Source organism: Podarcis muralis, chromosome 17 (assembly GCF_964188315.1).
Source record: "Podarcis muralis chromosome 17, rPodMur119.hap1.1, whole genome shotgun sequence".
Classification (NCBI taxonomy): domain Eukaryota; kingdom Metazoa; phylum Chordata; class Lepidosauria; order Squamata; family Lacertidae; genus Podarcis; species Podarcis muralis.
The window spans coordinates 17,381,005-17,408,116 of NC_135671.1; positions in this window are offsets into that span (position 1 = coordinate 17,381,005).

The following is a 27,112-nucleotide window of genomic DNA, read 5'->3' on the forward strand; positions in this document are numbered from 1 at the left end:
TGAAAAATCTTCTCCGGTCAAGATCCAGAGATTATTTGGGGGGCAGTGGTTGTTTTTTATACTGTTATCTGTGCAAATAAATGCATCAGACGCACTGAGGAACAGGAAGCTCTGGCAAACGATGACCTTATTATTATTATTATTAGTAGTAGTTGTTATTATTATTATTAGTAGTAGTAGTAGTATCAGTAGATTTATCTATTCCCTTAAGTAAGTATAAAGATGGCACATCTTACGTAAAACAACAACCCCCTCACTAAATTCTAATATTTAAGAATCCTCCATAGACACTCCAAGTGTCCCTATTTTCCAGGGATGTCCCTGATTTAGAGAAGCCACCCGGTTTTTAATTTGATCCCAGAATGTCCTGCTTTTCCTTAGGACATCCCTATTTTCATCGGAGAAATGTTGGAGGGTATGGAGTTATCTGACCCCCAAGCCGTCTGAAGGCAATCCTGTACAGTGAAGTTTTTTTTTAATGTTTTATTATGTTTTTATATATGTTGGAAGTTGCCCAAAGTGGCTGGGGCAACCCAATAAGCTGTGTGGGGTATAAGTAGTAAAATGATCATTATGGAATGGGATGTCCCTATTTTCATCAGAGAAACGTTGGAGGGTATGCCTCCATTCCAGTGAACATATCAATAAAATATAATACAAAACACATGCACACATTGGGATCACCACATAGTTCATTTTTAAATATATTTCAACCCCAAGAAGCAACATTCAGCACTCAAATTCCTGAGGATACAAAAGGATTTTGCCTGGCACCAAAACTAGAAATATCCCCTAAAAGGATATTACTTGTTAAGGAATGTGGAAAAAGCAGAGAGCAGGACAGAGAGAATTCAAAGGCAGAGAAAATTAAAGAAACAATAAAGTAGCAGAATGAAGAAAGTCTGCAGATCTTTAACTACAAAGGAGAGGTGCTCATGGTAGCCACTTATTGCAAATTCTGTGTGCTCTAATCAGCAAATTTGTGGATCAGAACTCAATGGAATCCTAACCATGTCTACTCAAAAGTACAATTGAGTTCAATGGAACCTACACTCATATAAGTGAGGTTCAGATTGTACTATTCGTTCTCTAATGCTTTTTCCATTTCCAAAATGTTCAGACCATTTTTTACTCAAAATCATATCAAACATGCATTTAAAAATTCCCATTGAGCAATAATACAGTTAGGGAAGATGTGTATTTAAAATTAGAGTATTTGTGTGGATGTTTGTTGGGAGATCAGTTAAGGCTCTCCATCCCACCCTGCCATCCACTACTTGGATGCATTGCAGATTCCTGCATTGCAGGAGATTGAACTAGTCGTTTCCAACTCTACAGTTACGTGATTCTATTGCTACCAGATGGGTGGCAGTAGTATCCGCCCTGCTATCAAATTGTGCCTTCTTTATGGTATTTCTGGCTCCTGGTAAAGGCTCTTATTCACTCCAACTTTTTAAGTGCTTGACTGGAAAAGAGCTTATGAGAATAAACTGGCAGACTCATCTCCCCAACACCAAATCTACCATAACTTGGTCTCCTTTCATCAAGCTGTCTAGAGCAAGCCTAAGAGAGATACTATAATCTACTTGCTTAAGTTGCTGGAAAGATCAGCTGCAGCCAACACTAAATGGAGAGATTTATTTATTTCATTAAAAACACACACAGAAACTCAGACTGGGAAATAGGATTTGTCTGTAGGACACTAAAGGTAAAAGGTAAAGGACCCCTGGAGGGTGAAGTCCGGTCAAAGGTGACTATGGGGTTGCAGCGCTCATCTCATTTTCAGGCTGAGGGAGCCGGTGTTTGTCCACAAGGTCACGAGGCCAGCATTACTAAACCGCTTCTAGAGCAACAGAATACTGTGATGGAAACTAGAGCGCACAGAAATGCTGTTTAGTTTCCTGCTGCAGTGGTACCTATTTATTTACTTGCGCTGGCATGCTTTCGAACTGCTAGGTTGGCAGGAGCAGGGACAGAGCAATGGGAGCTCACCCTGTTGTGCGGATTTGAACCGCCAACCTGATCGGCACACCCAAGAGACTCAGTGGTTTAGACCACAGTACCACCTGCGTCTGCTTGTAGGACACTAGGCAGGGCATGGCACTGATATGTAGATGGGCCAAATTATAAAAATGCTAGTGAGAAAATAATGTTTGTGGAGTTATTGGGAAAGCTGCTGTACCTTAACCAGTACTGACTAGGTCACCTGTCTAAAAGAAGTTGGCTGAATGTAGGTAATCGTCCACCATAAATAATTGCATTTTCTGTTGAACCATCAACCTGCAGATGCAACAATCTCACTTCCCTTTTACAGAACTTACCCCTCTTACCAAACATAAAATTACCATTTCTCCCCTTTTCCTATTGTTTGTTTCATTGTGGTCACACAACATACTCTCAATCTCTTAAAGGGAGAGAGCAACAAATTCCACAAGAGGTGTCCTGAGGATTGGCTTGACCTTCTGTTTCCAAAAGCTTAGAGCTTATCAGCTGGATCCAACTAGACCAAAAGGTGTTTTGACTTTACCAACAATAATGAAAGCAGACAGACTTCTCCTGGCCCAATATATAGCAAAATGTTTATGCCTGACTGTCCAGAAGTGTAGACTCTGGAGTCTTCTGCCACAAACTTTCATTTTCCAAGGGAAGGGTGACAAACAGTTCACATTTCATGACTGTGTGCCTCTGGATGACTGGGAAGGCAAAGGACCCACAAGCAACTTGTACCTGTATTGATTAAAAAGTGGGACTTATTTTTATCAGGTGGCAGCTTAATAGATCTGCTTGCAAGCTGAATAGCCCCCAGGAAAGTTTCATTTGCTCTTGTGATTTATGACTTCATCAAAAGCTTTGGATGGAATTAATTCAATGCAGTGTACTGTACCAAGGCACTTTGTTACATTAGTTTTAAATCTAAAAAATATGATTCCACAATGGTGGGTTTTTTATTATTATCATTGTAAATTTTTTACAGTGGAAAAGATTGAAACTATTAAAATAATTGCTTTTTAAATGATGTTAGCTGTAATTTATTCACACTCAGTGATGGTTTAATTTGCAATAATTTACATCACCTATTCCCATAATTCTCCTACAATGTGATTTTTCCAGAAAGCACGCATGATCTATTGTTGGAAGGCAGTGCTGACGAAACTGTGACCCTTCAGATGATGGGAAACACTGTTTTGAAATATAAACCCTCTATAGATAAGCCTGTTCCTTCATCCCTGGTCCTAAGGAACCTATTCTGAGTTCTTACCATGCATCTAGTCCTTTCATGACAGCTTTAGGGAATACTTTCCACAATGTAAATGCTTACATTTATAATTTCCCTGTGTGTTGAGTTGTTTTCAGGCCCTTGTGGGCCACCCATAGCCCAACTAATAGGATTATGGGGTGTGAACAGCCCACCATCCTTGCCCTAAAGGAGCAGGTCCCATCATGATGCTAAGGGGCCCATTTTGATCCCATGTCAGTGGAAGACCTGCTTACTATCCATCTGTTACTACCCTCCTCCTTTGACCAATAGGAGTATACTACAAAACTGGAATATAGCCTGCTGAGTAGTGGTAAAACTCTGTTGTTCCACTTTTGCCTCTGGTCCTGCTCACTACTGACATATCCCCCTCTCCTGAATGTTACTCATGTGGAAATGTGGCCCCTGCACTGGAAAATATTTGTCACCCATTCTGTAGGGGGAGATACCATGTATGCTGCCTTGAGTTTCTAGGACGGAAAGGAGGGAGGGAGGGAGGATGGAAGGGAGGGAGGGAGGATATACATGTAGTAAATTAGATATGAATCTAGGGAGCGTTCCTTTAATTGTTTCAATCTCAAATTGACAACTTTATTCTCCATAATGCAGTAGCTAGACTGGTGACTAAGAGCGGCCGCCAAGACCACATAACACTGGTCTTGAAAGACCTACATTGGCTCCCAGTACGTTCCCAAGGACAATTTAAAGTGTTGGTGCTGACCTTTAAAGCCCTAAACAGCCTCGGCCCAGTATACCTGAAGGAGCGTCTCCACCCCCATTGTTCAACCCGGACACTGAGGTCCAGCACCGAGGGCCTTCTGGCGGTTCCCTCCCTGTACGTTCCCAAGCACAATTTAAAGTGTTGGTGCTGACCTTTAAAGCCCTAAACGGCCTCGGCCCAGTATACCTGAAGGAGCGTCTCCACCCCCATTGTTCAACCCGGACACTGAGGTCCAGTTCTGAGGGCCTTCTGGCAGTTCCCTCCCTGTGAGAAATGAAGTTACAGGGAACCAAACAGAGGGCCTTCTCAGTAGTGGCGCCCGCCCTGTGGAATGCCCTCCCATCAGATGTCAAAGAAATAAACAACTATCTGACATTTAGAAGACATCTGAAGGCAGCCTCGTTTAGGGAAGTTTTTAATGTTTTATATTTTACTGTATTTTGTTTTTAAAGTTTTGTTGGAAGCTGCCCAGAGTGGCTGGAGAAACCCAGCCAGATGGGTGGGGTATTAACAACAACAAAAACAACAACAACAACAACAACAACAACAACAACAACAACAACAACAACACTTTATGCCAGGCATGTTATTCATAGAATCATATGGAAGAGATCACTAAGTTCTCTTTCTAGCCAGGTGAGGGAGACAGTGGATGAGGCGAGGTGAAATCATAGAATTGCAGTGTTGAAAGATAGCCCCTGCAGTGTAAGAATCCTGCCCACAACCATCCCTGGGTGGGCTTGAACCACCAATCTTCTGACCCATTGTGTGCGCGACACATACTATGTACAATTATGGGTAAAGGAAATGGGTAAAGTTTGCTTCTCTTTTCAAAAAGCAAGATAGACATGGCATTTGGCAAACATTGAAGGGGCAGCCCAGCTAGAAAAAGCCTCCAATACTACTTCTTCTTCTTCTTCTTCTTCTTCTTCTTCTTCTTCTTCTTCTTCTTCTTCTTCTTCTTCTTCTTCTTAAAAAATCCAAAGAAACACAAGCAGTGAAATCGTTAGTTTTGATTAGTATTGCTATGTTGCCTTTCTAGGATTACTCTGGAGTTAAGAGCTCTCTACACAAGATGAGCCTGTGTGTACAAAACTGTTGCCTAACAGGAAGTCTCTGGTGTAAAACAACTTCTAAAAGATGCCAAGAAAAACCTTTTAAATAATGCAGGAGTTACAAGTGAATGAGAGCCATCTAACAAATGCGGCAGAATACAGTGGAGATGGAAATGAGGGTGGTGGGAAGGGAGAGGAGGAGCAGGAGCTATGAATTTGTGCTAAACTGGAGGGGAGGCGGGAGATGAAAACAGTCACCATTCATAGTCCAGCAACACTAACGTTTTATCTGAAATAGCCTTGGTCTACCTTGAAGCAATGACAGCCTGTAATATAGCAGTGTTTCACTTTTGCAATATAATTTTATGTTTTCTTCTGATGTGAAATCACTTGGCAGAGGGCTGTGGAAAGAGATAGAAGGGAGACTCTGGAGACAGAAGAACAAATGAAAAAGATTTGATGACTCAGTGAGAGCTGACGCTTTCATGTTAATTTGTACTGTAGTGTGAAGGTTCTTGGCAAGGACAGAAACTTTGGCTTTGTGGTGTGTGTTTTTTTGTTTGATGAGGGAGGGGAGCCAGAAAAGGGAAGGCAAAGGTAAAAAGAAAAGAAAAGGGGTGGTTGGGTGGGCATTTGTATGCTTCCTGGGCAAAGTGGAAATACGTGCGACCATACAGTTTTCACTTAGCATGTGGGTTCAAATAAAAGAGAGAAAAGGGGTGGATGGAAAGAATGTCAGTTAAGCAGGCTGGAAGGAATTCAGGATTTCAAAACAGGGCATTGTCACTAGAAAACAGAATGCATAATTTGCTTATATTCATAACTCTATAATTTGATTTACCCTTGCTTGGTTGAAAAGAACAAGGAAACTAAATGAGATTCTCTCTCTCTCTCTCTCTCTCTCTCTCTCTCTCTGTGTGTGTGTGTGTGTGTGTGTGTGTGTGTAATACACACACACACACACACACACACACCCCCCACACCAAACAAACAAACAGTTTATCCTGGGATACTGGAATAAATGATGATATTGATGATTTATATGCTGCCCATCTGACTGGGTTGCCCAAACTACTTTGGGCTGCATTCAACGAATTAAACACATTAAGCACTACGTTTACCAGTAAAATACAAATATTTTATATAAGATAGATAATTTTGTGTGTACTTTTTATACACTGAAAAGATACAGTAAAATCTGGAGTTATGCCTAACCCAACTGGGAGTGGCTTGGAAGCCAGTCCACTGTGAAAAGCTGACCATTACAAATTCCTCCCTCATCCCTAGATATTATCCCATTTAATCCCTGCCATAAACTTGGCTTGCAGACCAGCTTCATCGCTTCCAGGAGACTAAGATAAAGATGATGATGAAGAAACCTTGAAACGGTGCTGGAGGATAAACCTTTATGCAATAATAGTAGTTTTTGTGAAGCAATAAAATGCTGACTGTGTAGCAGTTGACCACCTTCATTAGACACACAAGGTTAAGGTTTCTCAGTCAAAGCGATATCTCTTGTGCATGCAGAAAACCAAGTTATGAGGAGTAGTAGAATGGAGTATCTGTTTTCCCTAGTTCCCAGGAGTGGCAATTCTACGGTGGAAAGAAGCCATGATATGGAATCCATGTCTCCACCCATGTGATTTTGGATTTCAAAGATTATTGAGCCATGTAAGGAGTAGCCACATTGTAATGGTGCAATTTCTGCTGAAAGTAACAGTGGGGGAAACCCAACTATGCTTTTGAATTCTCAGACTTAATCTTTCACACCACGCTCTCAAGGAAAAGCATTTCCTTCTCTGAGATGCTTTTAAAATTATTCTGGGCATCCTCAAAGTTTTCTGAGGCAAATTTAAGTTCTTATTCTTATTTGATATTAATCATTTACATGTTTATCATGTTCTGAAGCTTGTGTACCAATACATTATTTAAAAGAAGTTCCTTGTACTTTCTTCTTTTCTCATTTAATACTTGATTCCCCAACCCTTCCTCAGCTTGTATTATATTACCATACTGATTAAAAATTTCTCAGAATTTGAAAGTTAGATCAATAAAAGTGAATCTTAATTCAAAAGCACCAAAAGTAATATTGAGACACACAAAATGAGTCATTATGTGGGTCTTAGACCTCAGGCCCCGTTGACGCTAATGAAGACAGGAGGTGTGTGACAGTCCCTGTAATTATTGCTTCTGAGTCTAATATTATGGAAATTAATGTATATGAAACAGGGATGATAATGAGGATGGCTAGCTTAGGGATATCATGCAGATCCTGTATTTTTCCTTTGTGGAACTAATAGAAAGAAAATGTTAAACATTTTTTCCTAGAGTACCTGATCGTTAAATGGACTACTATTTGCATGTGAAGACCCCCAAAACCACTCCAAAAATAAATACACAATAGACACAGAATTTTACTTTAAGGTCTTTTGGCAAAATTTGGTTACTTAGGAGTGGTTCTAGACTACCTGAACCTGCACCGTGGCAGGAACAGGACTGACAACTGGGCACCAACAGAGGTCAGTAAGGGAAAGCATTCTGGGGGAGCACGAAGCTGGCTTCAGTCTCACAGCTCACCCCAGATGCTCCCAGAGACTCTGGCATGGCCCATGACAGAGTTCGGACAAAAGCAAGGCGAACCCTTGGATTCCTTTAACAGAATTCCCTAGCAGCAGCAATGGAGGGGCAGGCGCAGCCAGCCACTTCCCCTCCGAACACAGTGAACCAATGCCTAACCACCAGCCTTACAAAGTTGTGATGATTTGCTACACGGTAGGCAAAAATGGAAGGGACGCGGGTGGCACTGTGGTTCAAACCACAGAGCCTAGGGCTTGCCAATCAGAAGGTCAGCTGTTCAAATCCCCGCAATGGGGTGAGCTCCCATTGCTCGGTCCCTGCTCCTGCCAACCTAGCAGTTTGAAAACACTTCAAAGTGCAAGTAGATAAATAGGTACCGCTCCAGCGGGAAGGTAAACGGTGTTTCCGTGCGCTGCTCTGGTTCACCAGAAGCAGCTTAGTCATGCTGGCCACATGACCCAGAAGCTGAGTGTGGACAAATGCCGGCTCCCTCGGCCTAAAGAGCGAGATGAGCGTGCAACCCCAGAGTCGTCCATGACTGGACCTTACGGTCAGGGGTACCTTTACCTTTACTAGGCAAAAACCAAATGGCAACAGCCAATCAGCCAAATAGCAAAATTCCTACCGGGCCCCTGCTCCAAAACAGATGACCCCTAGACAGGCATAGCAAGGCCAAAAGAACAGCCCTAAATATAGGGAGGGAGGGAGGGTAATCTAGTGCACGTCACAAGAAAGAGAAGGTTCCCAGCGACGTGCAGTGTTAGGATATTTCCGTTCTACCTTAAAAGGGAGCAGGCTTTGTGAGTCACAGAATCTGCGTATTTCCTGTTCACAGGAAGTTTATGTTTTCTCTTTGCTTTCGTTTCTCTCTTTCTATGCTTGGACACTGAAGCAGGCAGCCATGTTTTTTCTTTGTTCTGACCAACGCTGAATAAACTTAAAAAATGCTCTCCTGCGTGCATCTTTCACTGTGCATTATCTGCTGATAAGAGCGTGCATCAGCTCTGGAATGTGGCAAGCTATTTCTGGAGCTCGTGTCGCTAATTGCTGATACTGCGTGTCTACAGGAGATCGATGGACGTCCGGAGGCGACGTGGGGCCAAGATGGACTTTGTCTCCCTGGCAGTATCCCAACATGCAGCAGCTTAAATAGCCCCTTGGCAGCCAATAAACAACCCAACCAGCCAAATTTCTGCCCCAGCAACCAAGGGGCATCCAATGGGGTGATGTGGCTATCCAAACGGTCCTGCCCCACAACAAGGAGGCAGTTCTGGTGATCTCACCACAACGCATGCTCTCCATGATGGAGGACACAATTTAGCAAAGCAAAACCCAAAGGGGGTCCTAATAATGAATCTGGCCCTCACATGGTAAGGGGCCAAGCAAAGGTAGCTGCTATTCTGAGGCTGGCAGGATCAGGCGCTCTGAAGGGAATATTGATGCCTGCTTGCTGTGTTTCCAGAGGGCACATCAAACGAGATAAGTTATGCACACACTCGCCTGCGGCCCTGATATTGAGTGTTCCAAACAACCACAGAGGAAAATCAGAATAACTTTAGGTTGGAACAATGTCAGTGGCAAGGAGGAAATGTAACAGCTTTTCCTCTCAAGCTTGCAAATTTAAAAAGGGTATGATTATTGCTGGGTACATACACTGCCCAATTGAGCACATCCTTCAACAAAAGTGCATTTCTTCAGTAAGCACTTTGATTTAATTTACATTCAAAAAGTGGATGTTGAAAATATTGGAGAACTGCATCCAATAAATGAAACCATTCATTCTGATCTGGGGAGATGTATAGTGCTTTGGAATTACCAAGTTGCCGGTTTTAAAAACTGGCACTACACTCTGTCATTCATGCATTACTTACTTAAGCACTTTCTTAACTTTCCACATGGTGGTATTTTCTCCAGGAATGAAAGGACATGCCACCTTAGCCATTCCAGGAACTTATTTCCATCCTTTCCCAGGTTTGTATCCCCTCCTCCAAGAAAGCTGTCCTTGCAAATGCCAACACTTACTGTAGTAAAATGTTTCTGAAAATATATCTCCCATCATAACAACTTCTATTGTGTTTTGGATCTGGTTTAATTAATCGCCCTTTATGGGCAGATTATAAATATCCAGTGATTCATAGCACACCAACCTTTGATTCCACTTTTTTAAAAAAATATTGGTCAACAATTAGGTTGCAATTCAGAATGCACTTAGGGCACAGTCCAAACCCTCCAGTAGAGGTTAATGGTAGTGGCAGAGCTGCTACCACCTCTAGAGTCCTGCCACTCATGCCAGCATGATCCCCCTCCCACTGCAAAAAGCCCTAGCCATGTGAAAGACATTTAAACATTATCACCATTGCTGTTCATCCTGGTACTGGAAGTGCTTGCCAAAAATATAAGAGCAGATAAAGAGATTACAGGTGTTTAACAGTGAGTTTAAATTAAAAACATATGCTGATGATTTAGTGATAACAGTGGAAGACCCAAAAACTTCATTCCCTAAAGTAATAGAAAAGATTCAAGAATTTGGGGAAGTGGCAGGTTGTTGGGGAGATTTTGATGTTGCCATTTTGTGATTGACAGCCCTAAGCTATATATTCCCTGCGCGCAGCATTGATGCTTCCTCTTTTCGCTGCGTGCGTTGGATCACCCGCCCACCCTCCCTATTTTCAGGGTTGTTCATTAAGGAGGCAATGGTCTTGAAGGTAGCCATACAGTTCTGCAACTCTTTCTCACTCTGCCCTGCCAGTTCCTTTGACTGTGGGCTGAGCCTGTTGATTATGGGTAGAGCTTGTGTTGAGCTTCGAGTTATTATGATCCAAGTATGTAATATAAGAATTTTCCCAAACTAGTTCTGGGTTGGGGGACCAGTTACCCAACTGTTCTTAGTTAGATGTGTTTTGCCAGCAGATGCATAATAGCAAATATGCAATAAACACACATCACTATTGAAACAGTTAAATAAGAATCCAGTTACCAGGCCATGAGGTGGCCCAGGGTCTCCTTTCATACAGAACCACAATGAATTCCCCACACTGCTTAGATTTCATCATCTTTTCCAGCAAAGGCAATTGGTTCCTACAGCTGGTGGGTGGAGTCACTGTATAAGTGGAACAATTTCCAGTTGTGCAGTAGAACTTCTCCTTTCTCTCCTTCCCATGTCCCCTACCCTCACCATCTCCTCTGAGAGGCTGAGGGAATTCCCAAAGCATTTATTTTTTTTTTTGGGGGGGGGAGTTTCAAAGGAGGGGGAAAGGAGGGGGAAGTTATGTTGTGCAAGTAGAAGCCATTTCCTGTTCAGGGTTTCCACTAAAGTGGCTGGTTAGGCAAATCCTACCTTAAGAATCTATCTTGGGGATTAATAGACCTGAGGCCCTTCAGAGGCATAAAAAGGTAAAAAAGTAAAGGACCCCTGACATTTATGTCCAGCCGCAGACGACTCTTGGGTTGCGGCGCTCAACTCGCTTTACTGGTCGAGCGAGCCAGTGTTTGTCCGCAGACAGTTTTTTCCGGGTCATGTGGCCAGCATGACTAAGCCGCTTCTGGCAGAACCAGAGCACCGCATGGAAATGCCGTTTACCTCCCTGCCACAGCGGTACCTATTTATCTACTTGCACTTTGACGTGCTTTTGAACTGCTAGGTTGGCAGGAGCAGGGACCAAGCAACAGGAGATCACCCCGTTGTGGGGATTCGAACCGCCGACCTTCCAATCAGCAAGCCCTAGCCTCTGTGGTTTAGACCACAGCGCCACCCACGTCCCTTCAGATACATACTCTCCAAGATTTCTCCGATGAAAAGTGGGATGTCCTTAATAATAATAATACCATGCCCATCTGACTAGGTTTCCCCAACCACTCCACACATCTTCCAACATATATAAAAATAATAATAAAACTTTTCAAAAATAAGCAAAAGTATTTGGATATATGTATGTTGAATGTGAATTTGTCACACATTATTGCAGTATAGTTATACTGTAATAATTAAATAAAGTTTAAAATGGGGGGGGGGAATAATTTCAAAAACTTCCCTATACAGGGCTGCCTTCAGAGGTCTTCTAAAGGTTGTATAGTTACTTTATCTCCTTGACTCAGGGGTTGCATAACTCTATACCCTCCAACATTTCTCTGATGAAAACAGGGACATCCTAAGGAAAAGCTGGGATCAAATCAGAAACCGGGATGGCTTCTGTAAATCTGTACTGTCCCTGGAAAACAGGGACACATAGAGGGTCTGCTTTCATCTACAATTTTTATCAGCCCTGAGCCCTGGTCATATTAGCTGGAGCTGAGTGACGTTGCAATCCAACACATTAGGAGGGCCAGAGGTTCCCTAAACTCTAATCTATGGGGACTGAATACTTAGTATGACCACCCACTGGAGGGGCTAATCCTTTTCCCTCTTGGGTTGCAACTATGGTAAAATCAGATCATTGTACCTTTGGAAAGTTGCCATATGTCCTCTTTTTCCAGGACACGTCCTCTTTTTCGTGGGTATGTAAAAGTCAGCAAATATATCCTTTTTCCTTTTTTTTCCTTTTCAAAATATGGCAACCCTATTAGCTGTCTGTTAACTTAAATTGTTTGGGCCTACCTTTGTCCTCCATTTAAATTTCATTCTATAGCCATAGATTGATTTTAATCTTCTTAATCAAATGCTTTCTGATGGTAATTGTTCATTATGATTCTGGCACACGCCTTAGTCCATCAGATTTTCCCCTCCTCTCAATGTATATGATTTTCAACTTTGTGTTAATTGCCAGAGCTAATTAAATTAAACATGGATTGAGTTACCTCCACTAAAATGACAATGACATACGGTTTCTCTGCTCTTTCAATGAGACAGTCATTTACATTCATTAGATAAGCCTCAGGATTGCTTTGCTCGGGTGATTTTGATGGATGATTGCACATCATCATGTGTCTGAATGCAAACAAAATGAAAAGGATAATTCAGGCCAACATGACCAGACAGGAGTGGACAATTTTTCCAGCTCGCTATCTGATGGTCTCCTGCTTTCCAATATTATTGACAAGTCACTTTGCAGGATATTCCCATTTAAAACGTAGGGGGAAATCAGATAATTGCACCTGATATCTTCAAGGTCTGATGAAATATGTGTGGACAGAGAGATCGCTCTACTAATCAACACACTATGTAGGTGAAGGAGCCCATCTCATGGTCACTTCTTGTGTAACTTTCTAGTGCCAATGAAGAATTTCCCTTCTGATGCAAATTCAGGTGTGTGATTTTCCTCAGGACCACCACTGGATCAGAATGGGTTACGATCAAGGGTGCCAGCTCCTAGGGGCCCAGGCACTGTGGGGGCCTCAATCTTTCTTTCTTTCTTTCTTTCTTTCTTTCTTTCTTTCTTTCTTTCTTTCTTTCTTTCTTTCTGTCTTTCTTTCTGTCTTTCTTTCTTAACATCATTTTTATTTGATTTTACAAATATAAATTTATAACAATCCAAATGCATATCCATATATAGAGATTAATCTGAATCTCACGACTTCCAAGGGTCCTATTGTCATCATTTAAAGCTGCATAGTGTTCTGTAGTCTATATTTTGTATCCATCCATATTATCCATAGTATTTGTTACATTACAAGTGAGATTAAAATCCTGCTAGTGTTTCCATCTGCTTGCAGTGGTCTCTTAAATAAATTATAAATTTTTCCCATTCTTTAAAAAAAAGTTTTTGTCCTCTTGGTTCCTGAGCTTTCCAGTCAGCTTTGCCATTTCGGCATAATCCATCAGTTTAGCTTGCTATTCCTCTCTGGTAGGGACCCTTTCTTTTTTCCATCTCTGGGCTAGTAACATCCGAGCCACTGTTGTTGCATACGTAAAAAGTCATTTATGCTCCTTTGGAATGTCAGTACAGTGGTCCCTTGGTTCTCAAATGCCTTGGTACTCAAAGAACTTGGAACCCAAACACTGCAATCCTGGAAGTAAGTGTTCTGGATTGCGAACCTTTTTCAGAACCCGAACATGCTCCGTTTTGAGTGCCACACTTCCGTTTTGAATGTTACACCGAGGACTGTCTGCTTTTGCTACTTATTTTGCATTTTTGTGGCTTTTTGTTGTGTTTTGTTTTTGTGATTGTGTGGAACCCAGTTCAGCTACTGATTGACTGTGACTGCAGTACATTGTTTATTGCTTTCATTGGATGGATCTTGTTAGATAGTAAAATTCATGTTAAATTGCTGTTTTAGAGGTTGTTTTTAAAAGTCTGGAAGGGATTAATCCATTTTGCATTACTTTCTATGGGAAAGTGTGCCTTGGTTTTGGAATGCTTTGGTTTTGGAATGGACTTCCGAAACGGATTAAGTTTGAGAAGCAAGGTAACACTGTATCTATAATTCCTAATAGAAAAGCTTCTGGCTTTTTAACAAAAGTTATTTTAAACTCCCCCCCCCCATTTCATTATATATCATCTCCTATCTTATTTTTAAAGGGGCTGGGCCCCCACAATGTTAAAAGGGGCCCCTGTATGACATCTGGTCATTATGTGACATCGTGTTCGGGGCCCTCAATCTTCTGGAGAAGGTGACACCTCTATTTACAGTCACCCCTCCATGCCTGCTCTGATCCCACTTAGCAGGTCCTTTTCATTTTAACCTTTAAATGTCTGCTGAGAACAATTCTGTGCTACAAAGCTTATGCAGGCAGGCATGAAAATATATTTCCGTAATACCTGGTGATTTCTGATATTAAATGTTTATGTAGTTTTATTGCATGTATGTAATCTGCTTTTATTTTTCTTTTAAAAAGAGAAAGAAAGAGTGGTATACAAATATGTTGATGAATACATAAATAAAAATAAAACCACCCTCTGCAGCAGATATTATTTGCATTTTTAACCCGCATGTTAAATGCAAAGTCACATTAAACTTTATGTATATTTTGACTCTAAGTGTAAGGAACATAGCACAACTTAACAAGCCACATGATTTAATAATAAGAATAATAAGAATAATTTATTCTTTTCCCATATATATAAAGTTACATTTGTTATTTAACAATTATATTCCAATTCAACAAAACTAGTGACATCCCGCTCACCCAGTATCAATGTTTATAACCCAGAATACATACCACTGTGTTTTAAGGTTCTGTCCTATCTAATTTCATCCTCTTTAACGTTTCTTAATATATTCTACTATTTTCTTACACTTCAAGCCATGGGAATTAAAGGCAGACAAACATAGCCAACTGGAAGCTGACAGCACATCACAAGGGCAGGGTTTTGATTCAGATAGCAAATTGCCACACTGTTTAAATTTTGTTAATTTTTTGTTACCACAGAAGTTACTACCAGGACAGTCAAACTGCTGACACGTTTTGTCCACTCTCATTTTATTATCATTGCTCATTTCCACACTACACACTTCGTATGTAGGGTATAATGCAATTCTAAAGATACAAATATGTAATGATGAACTAAAATCATCAGGTTTTCTTTCACAAGAGCTCACAGTAGCTTATGTATGGTTCCTGGATGGTCTCACAATTTAGCAATTTAGAAGGCCAAGCGGGTCGAATTAGCTTCAGGAATACACCATGCATGTACTTCAGCAAGTATCTGAAACTATTTGAACACTTGGCACATGCGGAGCATTTTATCTTCCTTCTCATTATCTTTATGCTCAGAAATATCCTGCAAGGTAGATGCTCCACAAAATCCATTTAGTTTCATAGTTCTACATGGTTTTTATCTAGGGTCCTCCATATCTAAATTCAATACTATATGTGCTGTACCATGCTGGGCCCAATAGCAAATTTGCTAATCAAATGCTTGAAAAGATGATGTTGATTACGGATAATAATGATAATGCTCCACATAAATATATATTTCTGTCCCAGATCTCGGATACTGAGATCTCGCTGTCTCTTCCTATGCCTAAAATTTGTACTCGCCGTCCCATTAAGGGCTAATGGGAGTAAATAGCTATGCACCATTCTAGAGGCAATGAAAGAATTGCCATTTGTACTAGCAGTTTATTTATTTATTTGTTTTGAAAAATGCACCTTTCCAAAAAGCAATTAAACACTTCCACAAACTTTTCTCTTGCTCTTTAAATATTCATAATAAGAGGAAGCATGCATCATTTCCAATTAAATCCTATAGCTTACAAAGCTTATAGGAAACAGCTAACTGCAGCAATATCCACAGCAATTTCCTGGCCATAGTACATTTTAATCACAAAGTGCCTGGTGCTTGCACTAGTATTTTTTGTTGTTGTTGTTGTGGCTTCTCATCATCTTATTCTTATGAATGCTAAATCTGAAAGCAGTATAGTTTATGAAGATGTGCAAGGAAAGGAAATGTTATTAAGTAACCATTGATGGGAAGGTACAGCAATCACAAGGAAACATTGGGTGGAATCCAACCTAGAGCTAAGACGGTTGCTCTATCAGCGCAAGCGTGCCTGCTTTCCTTTCCCTTCATCTGTGTGATGTTTTGTGGGTTCTCCTGAGTCCCCAGAACCAACTAGGGGTGTACAAGGGGAAGGGAAGAAAGCCCTGTTTCTACAATGGAACTCATTGTGCTGGCTCATAGAGGTACAACTACAGTGGTACCTCGGGTTAAGTACTTAATTCGTTCTAAAGGTCCATTCTTAACCTGAAACTGTTCTTAACCTGAAGCACCACTTTAGCTAATGGGGCCTCCTGCTGCCACCGCACCGCTGGAGCACGATTTCTGTTCTCATCCTGAAGCAAAGTTCTTAACCTGAAGCACTATTTCTGGGTTAGCAGAGTCTGTAACCTGAAGCATATGTAACCCGAGGTACCACTGTATTTATCTGAATCCAGCCCATATGCAGTGCCCGATTTATGTATAAACTAAACAAGCTATAGCTTAGGGCCCCAGTCTCTTGGGGTCCCCCCCCCAAAAAAAATAAAGAAAACAACAACTGGATGTACATTTCCAAAATATAAGATAAAAAATAAAATAAAACCTACATATAGCAACAGTGTTTTGTGTTTTGTACGGACCTATTAGGTCCATAGGGACAAGGGTGGCGCTGTGGGTAAAAGCCTCAGTGCCTAGGGCTTGCTGATTGAAAGGTCGGCAGTTCGAATCCCCACAGCGGGGTGCGCTCCCGTTGTTCGGTCCTAGCGCCTGCCAACCTAGCAGTTCGAAAGCACCCCCGGGTGCAAGTAGATAAATAGGGACCGCTTACCAGTGGGAAGGTAAACGGCGTTTCCATGTGCGGCTCTGGCTCGCCAGAGCAGTGATGTCACGCTGGCCACGTGACCCGGAAGTGTCTCCGGACAGCGCTGGCCCCCGGCCTCTTGAGTGAGATGGGCGCACAACCCTAGAGTCTGTCAAGACTGGCCCGTACGGGCAGGGGTACCTTTACCTTTATTAGGTCCATAAATTACCATATATCATATATTCAACACAAAGAAAACAGTGACAAATTGTTGTTGACAAAGGACAGCTGGACATATAAAGGGCCCCATTAACTTCAGTAGCTTAGGGCCTCATCATACCTAAATCCGGCCCAGCCCATATGCACCAACTGTGGAGGCAGGGGGTGATGTCTCTTTTGATCATATTGGGAGAGAGAAGAGCTATTCCACCCATTCCTGTGGTTTGCCTTCCAACATGGGTAGGCAAACTAAGGCCCGGGGGCCAGATCCAGCCCAATCGCCTTCTAAATCCGGGCCACAGACAGTCTGGGAATCAGCATGTTTTTACATGTGTAGAAAATGTCCTTTTATTTAAAATGCATCTCTGGGTTATTTGTGGGGCATAGGAATTCATTAATATCTTTTTTTTTCCAAAATATAGTCCGGCCCCCCTCAAGGTCTGAGGGACAGTCCCCTGCTGAAAAAGTTTGCTGACCCCTGCCTTCCAAGTAGGAATTGGACTCCCACCACCACCACCACACACATACTTGTAATCATTTAAGGGAACACAGGAAATTGACAATTACTTACTCAGACCATTGGTCTGCCAAGGTCTCCATTGATTGGCAGGAGGTTTGAGACATGCCATGGATTGAACCTGGGAAAGCAAATTTTCTCTACTGTCATCTTCATCATCATCACCATCATCATATATTATTTATATCCCTCCCATCTGGCTGGGTTTTCCCAGCCACTCTGGGCGGCTTCCAAGAAAACATTAAAATACAATAATTCATCAGATATTAAAAGCTTCCCTAAACAGGACTGCTTTCAGATGTCCTCTAAAAGTCAGATAGTTGTTAATTTCTTTGACATCTGATGGGAGAGTGCTCTACAGGGTGGGCGCCACTACTGAGAAGGCCCTCTGCCTGGTTCCGTGTAACTTCACTTCTTGCAGTGAGGGAACCGCCAGAAGGCCCTCGGAGCTGGACCTCAGTGTCTAGGCATAATAATAGGAGTGGAGACTCTCCTTCAGGTATACTGGGCCAAGGCCATTTAGGGCTTTAAAGGTCAGCACCAACACTTTGAATTGTGCTTGGAAATGTACTGGTCTCAGAGGCCGCTCCCAGTCATTCATCCCCCCCCCCCCCACTTTCTGGACACGGCCCAGGACGAAGAAGTGGAACCACTGTATAACAGTGCCCCCAGCTCCCAGCTCCTCTAGATGGCCCAGAAGGAGGTTTTGATGGTATCAAAGGCCACTGAGAGATCCAGCAGATCTTTCACTTGAAAGATCGTTCACTTGAAGAGAAGAGATGAGATGTATATGCATGCTTCTTATTAAGCCAATATCTTGTTTGGTCCTAAGTAATAACAGTGTATACTTTGAAATGCTTCATGAATGGAAAACGGCAGCCCGTTTTCAGAAATGAACACTGTTCATTCTCCAGTTGCTGCACAGCTCTCAAATCCTCTAGGAAATGGTTCACTGGTGCAGCAGCTACACCAACATTGATTATTGTCATTGACTCTTTCACATTGATTGTACTGACATTGCCTAAGGACTTGGACAAACACATTAGATGACTAAGTAAACAAAGCATACTCCCCCCCTTTTTCTTCTTCTTCTTGTACCAATCTCATCTTATCCTCCAGGAGGAAAGATCTATTGGTAAACGAATTACATGACAAAAGTGATATTTATGCACTCAATAGTAGCTAGCATAGCCACCGTTCAGACACAAAATGCTCTCATATTGTAATGATGTTCCGCACACAAGTATGGAAATAATGAGGACAGGAAGAATATGCCAGCCATATGTTTTGAGTTTGAAGATGAAAATAGCAGTTGTTCACCAGGAAGGCAGTGATGCTTGCCACATTTATCTGCAGTCAAAAACAGTGGATTTTTTTTAAAAAAAAAGCAGGACAAACAATGGTTTGAGACTCATTACAGCTTTGCGCAGACTCTCAACAGAATGTAAAATGGAAGGCTGCAGACCAGCCACTAAGCCTCGATGAACCAGAACATACATATTCTCCAAAGAGTTTCAAGTTAATATGAGATCCCCAGAGGATTCTCGCCATCTGTGTAAATGAGGCCAGGAGAACTTTTGTATGACATTTGTAGGAACAGTTGGGAGACGTCCCATCTTAATTAATAAACAATTACCCACACACTGCTTTCATGCTTGCACTCCAAAAGTTCCACACACAAAGGACAATAAAACGAGGCCATATGCTGATGGCTAATGGAATAGTTTCTGTGCTAATTAATAGATGTGCGATTTAAACAATGGCTGGTGCATTTTGATTTATGTGAGGTGTCTCTAGCTTTGTGCAAACTTTCATACTCACGCATTTGCCCCAGGTTGTATTCTTTATTTCTTGCGTCTGCTGACCATTCTTTCCTCCTTCACTTGTACCTAGACAGTCTTTAAAAGCATAAATTCATGCTCTTGCCAGCACTGGCATGCACCAGGGCCTAGAAGGGTCTGCTGAGGCTGACAAGTGCATAGATTAGATTGGGCTCTTGCTGCTGAAGGGTGTGAGAGCACCCGCAACCTGTATCAGCAGAGGGTGGTCCACTAGAGTGAATGAGGCACTGCCTACCAAACCCCAAGATGCCCCCAATTGCCTGCTGTCTTACAAAACACTCCATGGAGGTGGCACCAACTATAGCTTCCTCTTCTTCTGTCTTATGGTTGCCCTTGTAGGACACATCACAGAGGAGGAATTGGTTGGTGCTGCCTGCCATTGCTTCACCTACAGTTGCTTTTTCTGCCTTCCCCCTACTAGTCTCAAGGGGGACCAGCCACTGCTGGCTGGAATGCTTAATACTGAGAAGCTCCTGAGTGTTTCCGCACATGCATTCTTCACTCAAAAATGTTGCAGTTAAGATATGCAGCTGAAAAACAGGATTGTTTACGAGAATCCAGGTGTTGCGTGACAAATTATCCTACATGTAATGGATGCTTCACCAAGAGGTAATTTTCAGACAGAGCAGAAGTAATACCCAGGAAGGAAGGGAGATATCTTGGTAGTAGCAATAATTATGGGGCTGGTTCACTGGCAGAAATACTAGCCAGTGATGTGAGCTAATGGCGTCATGGCCTGCTGCTACTCCTACAGGCTTCCTCAGAAGTACAGACAGGATTCGCCAACCTTCCTTTATTCTTGAAGTCAGCTTCTTTCTACATGCTATTCAAATTTTTGATGGGAACCCACTGCTTTGTGAATACCTCCCTGCACAGAATTACAATGAAGGCTCTGTAGAAATGCTGTTAGAAGTTAAAAGCCCTAACTCACAGCAGTGGCTTCCAACATCATCTCACCTTGGAGAAAACGTAAGAAATTGATAAATAATTTCAGTATGAAAACAACATAAAACTGTCGTCCAATGCCGCTCCCACCCTCAAGTGCAGGCAAATTTGCTACAGCCCAACTTCCCTAGGAAGAAGGCTTGGATTGGTTTGACCCTGGGAAAGAGCTGAAGTAGGCATAGGGTTACCTGCTGGACAATCAGGAAGGGGAAGAAGCCTGACATTATAAGCTGGCTCCTCACTAAACTCTTCACTTTTCTTTTTTGTGGTGCCTTCTGCCCCACCTTTTTCTGTTTGGTGGCTGATTAGGAATTTTTGAGGAAGCCCCTGATTGGCCACTGGTCTCCTCTTTTTTGAGTACTCTATACTGCTGTGAGTCCTTGGAGTGGTGTTTTTAAATTATTTTATTTAGCTTTTAGCAGGAAAGAAAAAAATTAAGATCTGGTAGGGTAAGTACCTGAGACACTGTTGGCTTAGCGACACTTTTTCGTCATCCTACCTTGGCTTTGGGAGACCTCGGTGGTATCTATTAGGTTTGGCAGGTGCACCAGGGTGAGGGAACAACTTTAATTGGAAACATTTCACAGTAGAGAAGATTGACCACCCAAATTTCCCCACTGCCATAGTCCTCTGAATCAAACTCTCTGAAGCTGCTCTCTGAATAGGCTTGCATGTTGAGACCCCGAGACCACCCCATTCCATAGGGATCAATTTAGACAATACACAGAATGTTGATTTTATGAGATCAAATAAGACCACAACTTTATTGGTTAAGCGTGTTCTCCTTCATGGAGAGCACGTGTTACGGTGGGGTCTAAAAGGACACTCCCTCTTGGTTACTGGGCAGGATCGTTTGGATGGCCACGACTGTGATTGGGCCAATTTGGGTTGTTGAGGAGATTTTGATGTTACCATTTAGAGGGTTGGCCCGAAGGTTATATATTCTTGGCACACAGCTTTTTTCAGTCTCTTCTGCTGCGTGCATCGGATCACACGCCTATCCTCCCTAATTTAGGACTGCTGCGTTTGACATTGATATGCCTGTCATGGGGTTGCCTGCTTTTGGGGCAGGTTGGCTGGTGCCATTTGGTTTTTGCCTACGGCGTAGCAAATCGTCACAACTTGTAAGGTTGTGGTTAGGCATTGGTTAAAATTTGGTTGGTGGAGGGGTAAGGGTTGGCTGTGCCTGCCCCTCCAATGCTGCTGCAAGGGAATTCCGCTAAAGGAATCCAGGGTTTGCCATACATTTGTCCGTATCCCTGGCAAGGGGCTAGAGCCATGCAAGCCCCTGGGAGCATGCGGGGAGAGGCGAGGGCCTGTGGCTCAGCTCCATTTCTCCCCAGTATTGTTTTCCCTCACTGGCTTTCCCTGGAATCCAGAAGTCAGTTCTGTCCCTGGGCGGGGGGGACAGATAGTCATAACCAATGCCTAAGCAACCACTCACATTTATGTATTTTAATAAAGTTATGGCCAAAATTATGCCAAAAACCTTAAACAAAAATTCTGTGTGAATTGTGATTTATTTAGGGGGTGGCTTGGGGACCTTGACATGCAACAGATGTGAAGGTTTGGTTATAGACATTGGGATAAATTACCAGTGGCGTAGCGTGGGTTGTCAGCACCCGGGGCAAGGCAAGTAATTTGCGCCCCCTAACCCGTGGATTTTAGCACTCAAGTGTGAGCGCGCCCCCCCCCAGATGTTGTGGCCGGCCCCCCTGCACCCCCCCCCACGCTACGCCACTGGGGCTGGGGGCGAGCGAAGGAGCCAAGGACCACCCCAAAAGGCTCAGCAGGAATTTATTAAATTTATTATTTGCGGAGCCCCCGCGGGCCGAGGCAGCCGAAGCCCCCTCCCCTCGGGCGCCTCCCCGCCCCCTCCTCTCCTTGGGCTGTAGGTGGATCCCGCGCTCCGAGGCGCTCCAGATCCGGGCTTGGCGAGCGCCTCTCCTCCTCCCGGCCGGGTCCGGGGGCTTCCAGCCGCGCTCCGTCCTCGCCCCCCCCCCCCCCGCGGCTGAGACTTGCGCTGAGAGCCGGAGCCAGCAGCGCCCCCTTCCGCCGGGAGACCCTCGCCCGCCCGCCGGCTTCCTCTCGGAGGGTTTTGGGGAGGGCAGGGCGCGTCGAGGCCCCTCGGAGCTCTCCTCCCTTCCAGTTGGCAGAAGCAGCCGCCGCCTGTGGCTGGGCCGAGGGGATGGCGGCGGCGGGGTGCGGAGGCTGCCCATGCCCAGCCAGGCGCCGGTGGCGGCGGCGGCGCTGCTGCAGCGGCTGCTCCTCCTGCGAGCAGTGAGTGGAGCACAGCCGCAGTGGCGGCGGGGGGAGTGCGTGCGCTAGGGCGCAAGGCTGGCGGCGGCGGCGGGGAGCCCGGCGGAGGAAGGAACTTGTCCCTTCCCTCTGGACTCGCGCCCCCCCAGATGTTGCGCCCGGTGCGGCCAGCACCCCTGGCACCCCCCACGCTACGCCACTGTAAATTACCGCAAATACCACTCCAGCCCTTTTGCTGGAGTGTCTCTAAGGGTGAAACCAGCCAATAGGGGATGCCCTATGACCTACGTCCAATCGGGGCATCCCTTAAGTGGTCCCCATTGGAGGCGTGGTATGGCCCTAGTTCCCACCTGTGTGTCGGACAAGAGCCACTCCTTCCAGATCCTTTTAACAGGATACCTGTGGAAGGGAAGGTGTAGGGCCAAGTGCCACCAAGTGCTTGTGGGAACACCCACAAGCTCCTGCCGCCATTGACCAATTTGGTTACAGGCAGAAGATCTAGCCTGTCATTTGCCTGTTCATGAGAGCAGCTTGGGGACTGCCTGCAAAGCCACCCACCTTAGAAGGCAAACGAACCTAAGAGGGCTTTCTCAAGTTGAGGAGGCCTTCATGGTGGTCTCATCATTGAGTGATGTCTGCAAGGCACAGCCAGATGGAAGAGCCTTCTTTGTAGTGACTCTGTATGCGGAGAGTAAGAAAGGATGTTTGCAGGTGCCTGGTCAGGTGTGGGAGAAGGCATTTCTGCACCAGGAGAAGTCATTTCCGCACCAGGTAGCATAATTTTTAGCCCTACAATTTCCACCCAACCCCTCCCAGTGGATGGGTGGAGTTTGCGACACCAGGCAAGACTACCTGCCCAGGGCCACCCACCTGGTATAGGGCAGCTGTCGTCCCGCCCCCAGTGTGGCAGGGCAATGGGCTGCCGGCTGGGGGTGGGGTCAGGGCCAGGGAAAAAGGGGCCGATGCTTCGGCCAAGCCCCACTTTGTTCTTCCCCACTCCAGGTTCACCAGGAGAAGTCATTTCTGCACCAGGTAACATAATTTTTAGCCCTGCAAACCACCCTCTGACATGTCCTATATTTTGCCCCTGTCCTTTATTTTGCCTGACCAAAGGTGGCAACCTTTTATTTTTTATTCATAGATCTCCTGCATCATGCAGAATTTGGCTCTGAGATGCCGTTAGGTCTCTGCCCAGCTAAAAGGTTGCAGGATATGTTTCCTCCATACTTTTCCTGGAAATCCTCTTCCCCTCACTTCTAGTATTTCTTTCTCTGGGGCGCTAAGAATAAACACTTATCAAAATTGCAGCCTGGAGCTGTTCCACAAAACTTTGGCTTTTCTGTTATTATTTCTCATTGACCTTTCCTTATTTGTCACCCCACCTGTTCTGTTCCCACCTGAGCACTAGGAGACTTGGAAGTGACATACTTACTTAGACATGGCTTCAAACTGGCATTTTGGTCACTTGGATTCATAACTTATTAAAAACCTTTCTGCATGCAAACAGCAATAGCAGATACTCAAATAAAGAGCATTTCGGCCTATTTGTGGTGCAACTTTGGTTTTATTTCGTTGCAGTCTCTCTAGCAAAGCATTTAATTTGTGTCCTTCTGAAAACGTTCTCCCTCTACTGACCTTGTTTTATTGGAAATGTTTATTGTAGTCTTAAAAGCCATTTGTTAAAATGAGGGTTATTTTTAATGGCTTCGTTGCCAGGACTCGAGGACACCAATTTTATCTATTTGCCCTGGGAACTGGGAAACTCTTGCTCAGATAAGAGGCTAGCATCTCTCAGTCTGTGCTTCCTCAAAGGTGTTAAACCTACCTCTGAAGTTCATTACATCCCCCTGTAGTTTAGATGGAGGAAATTTTCATTCAGTCCATGGTTTTGAGTAAACCAATCTAATTCTCCCTTTCTAGATTAAGAGATGGGCCGGATTGCAGCTGTCATTTGGACCACACACTTCTCCAAATTTTATGATGCAGTTCTCAGCCAGAATCAGACACATTTTATAGAGAAGTGCATGCAGAAACCCATATTTTAGAGTAAAAGGCAGATAATTGAGATGCATTTTTTTTTTTTTGTGCATTTTCCCCCAATTGTAGAAAACAGAATGGAAAAAGCTCATGACCAAACTCAAGCAAAAACATGTTGCATTCCAAGGAGCATGGAGATTGAGCCCTATAACTCTCTGTGATTGTGTGGTCTGTGGTCCTGGAACGTGTGAGTTGTTCTTGGGGATGCATTTATGCACATATACCCCTGTCATATTCAACATTCAAGGTGCATGTTGAGCAAAACAGTGTTATATATGAGCTCAAACATCACTCCTACATTATCTGATGCACACATCCTGTGCTCTAGGGCTGTGTGTAGATCTTCCCATCAATACGAAAGAGCTGAAGTTTTACTGAAGTTTGTCCTTTCTTTTTTGGACATTTTACATATTCTAGAATCAGAGAGCTGACAGAGACCTTACCTTAGATGTCCTCCAGTCCCTTCTCCCTATTCAGTGCAGGATGCAACTACAACATCCCTGATTGACAGTCATCCAACGTCGGCGTAAACTTCCCACATAGGAGAGTTCATCTCTCCCAGAGTCAGCACCAGGGACGTGGGTGGCGCTGTGGTCTAAACCACCAAGCCACTTGGGCTTGCCGATAGGCGGTTCGAATCCCTGCGATGGAAAGTGAGCTCCGATTGATCTGTCCCAGCTCCTGCCAACCTAGCAGTTCGAAAGCACACCAGTGCAAGTAGATAAATAGGTACCGCTCTGGCGGGAAGGTAAATGGCGTTCCGTGCACTCTGGTTTCCGTCACAGTGTCCCGTTGCACAAGAAGCGGCTTAATCATGCTGGCCACATGACCCAGACAGCTGTCTGTGGACAAACGCTGGCTCTCTTGGTCTGAAAGTGAGATGAGTGCCACAACCCCATGGTCACCTTTGACTGGACTTAACCGTCCAGGGGTCCTTTACCTTTACCTCTCTATCTTTTTTTTTTACTCACAACCTTCTCCTGACATTAGGAAATGTCTCTTTAACATTTAGCTGCAATCAGCTTACTTGCAAATTTTACAAACTGGTCATAGTCCTGCCTTCTGGAGGAGCAAAGGACAGTTCTCATTTACATGCTGTGTGACAGCCCTTTAGACGTTTGAACATCCTTATCATGTCTTCCTTTATATTGTCTTCTGTAGGCTGACCATGCTCATGGCAGCGTTTCCTCCTATTGGCTAGCTAAAATTAGTTTGCACTCCCCCTCCCCCCCCCCCCCAATTCCTAAAGAGGCCATTTACTTTTATTACCACTCTTAAAAAATCCCTTTTATCATGAGCACAGCATGTGAACCTCGCTGATATACTGTGAATTCATATCTCATCTCTTCTAAGGAAACAGATATTTCTCAAGGGTGACTAAAAAGATGACAAAAAATATATGTGAGAAAATTCACAGTACTGAAAAGATGCCACTGAGGGCAGGCATTGTCACAACTCAGACAATCGAAGTTCATTTATGGGGGAAAGGATTATCAAAAACAAAACACACACACACACACACACACACACACACACACACACACGTGCGCACATATATATTCAACTCTCCTCCCTCAGCCACTCATTAATAATGTGAGAGTTTTCTTGCTTCTTCAACTTAGCTTTTATCATTCTTATTTTGGAGTTTCAAAAGCACGCAAGGCTCGGGGGCAAACTGGTATGAAAAATCATGATTTCCGTGTTTTGTTCTTGTGGAATGTTTGGCCTTCTAATATATTGGCAGAAATGTGCCTAATGATTCTCCAGCCACTGTGTAATGTATTAGTGTAATGTGTTAGTAAGATGTCCCACCACATCTTGGCTCAAAGTGAAATCACTGTGTGAGGTTTTCTTTTTGACATAATGATCTGAGGAGATTTGAAGGAAGAGAGAGCTATTTCAGCCAATGCCAATACATTTCACTGACCATGGCTGCCACTAGCACAAAATCCAGATAACATTTCTCCCCAGGAAACAAAAAATGAGGAACATTCAGTAAGTCTTATGTCAACCTAAAAGAGCATCCAGGTTGTGTGATATGGGAATAGGGTTGTAAGTTGGTGTTAATTTCCATCCTGATGTGAATTGGTTAAAGAAAGGTCTTTCTCCTTTGCATTCCACATAGCAAACCATGATTTAATTTGTTGTTGCTCTTGTGTGTGTTTTTCAATGTCATAACTTTATGTAGTTAATTTTTGCAGTGTTTTTATTTTGCATTAGCTCTAGAGGCAGATATGCCTCCACATTTCAGGAGCTCTAGGGTGGTGGACAGCAGTGCTACCCTATTTATTCAAGTCTAAGGTGCCATCAAGGGACGCGGGTGGCGCTGTGGGTAAAAGCCTCAGCGCCTAGGGCTTGCCGATCGAAAGGTCGGCAGTTCGAATCCCCGCGGCGGGGTGCGCTCCCGTTGTTCGGTCCCAGCTCCTGCCAACCTAGCAGTTTGAAAGCACCCCCGGGTGCAAGTAGATAAATAGGGACCGCTTACTAGCGGGAAGGTAAACGGCGTTTCTGTGTGCGGCTCTGGCT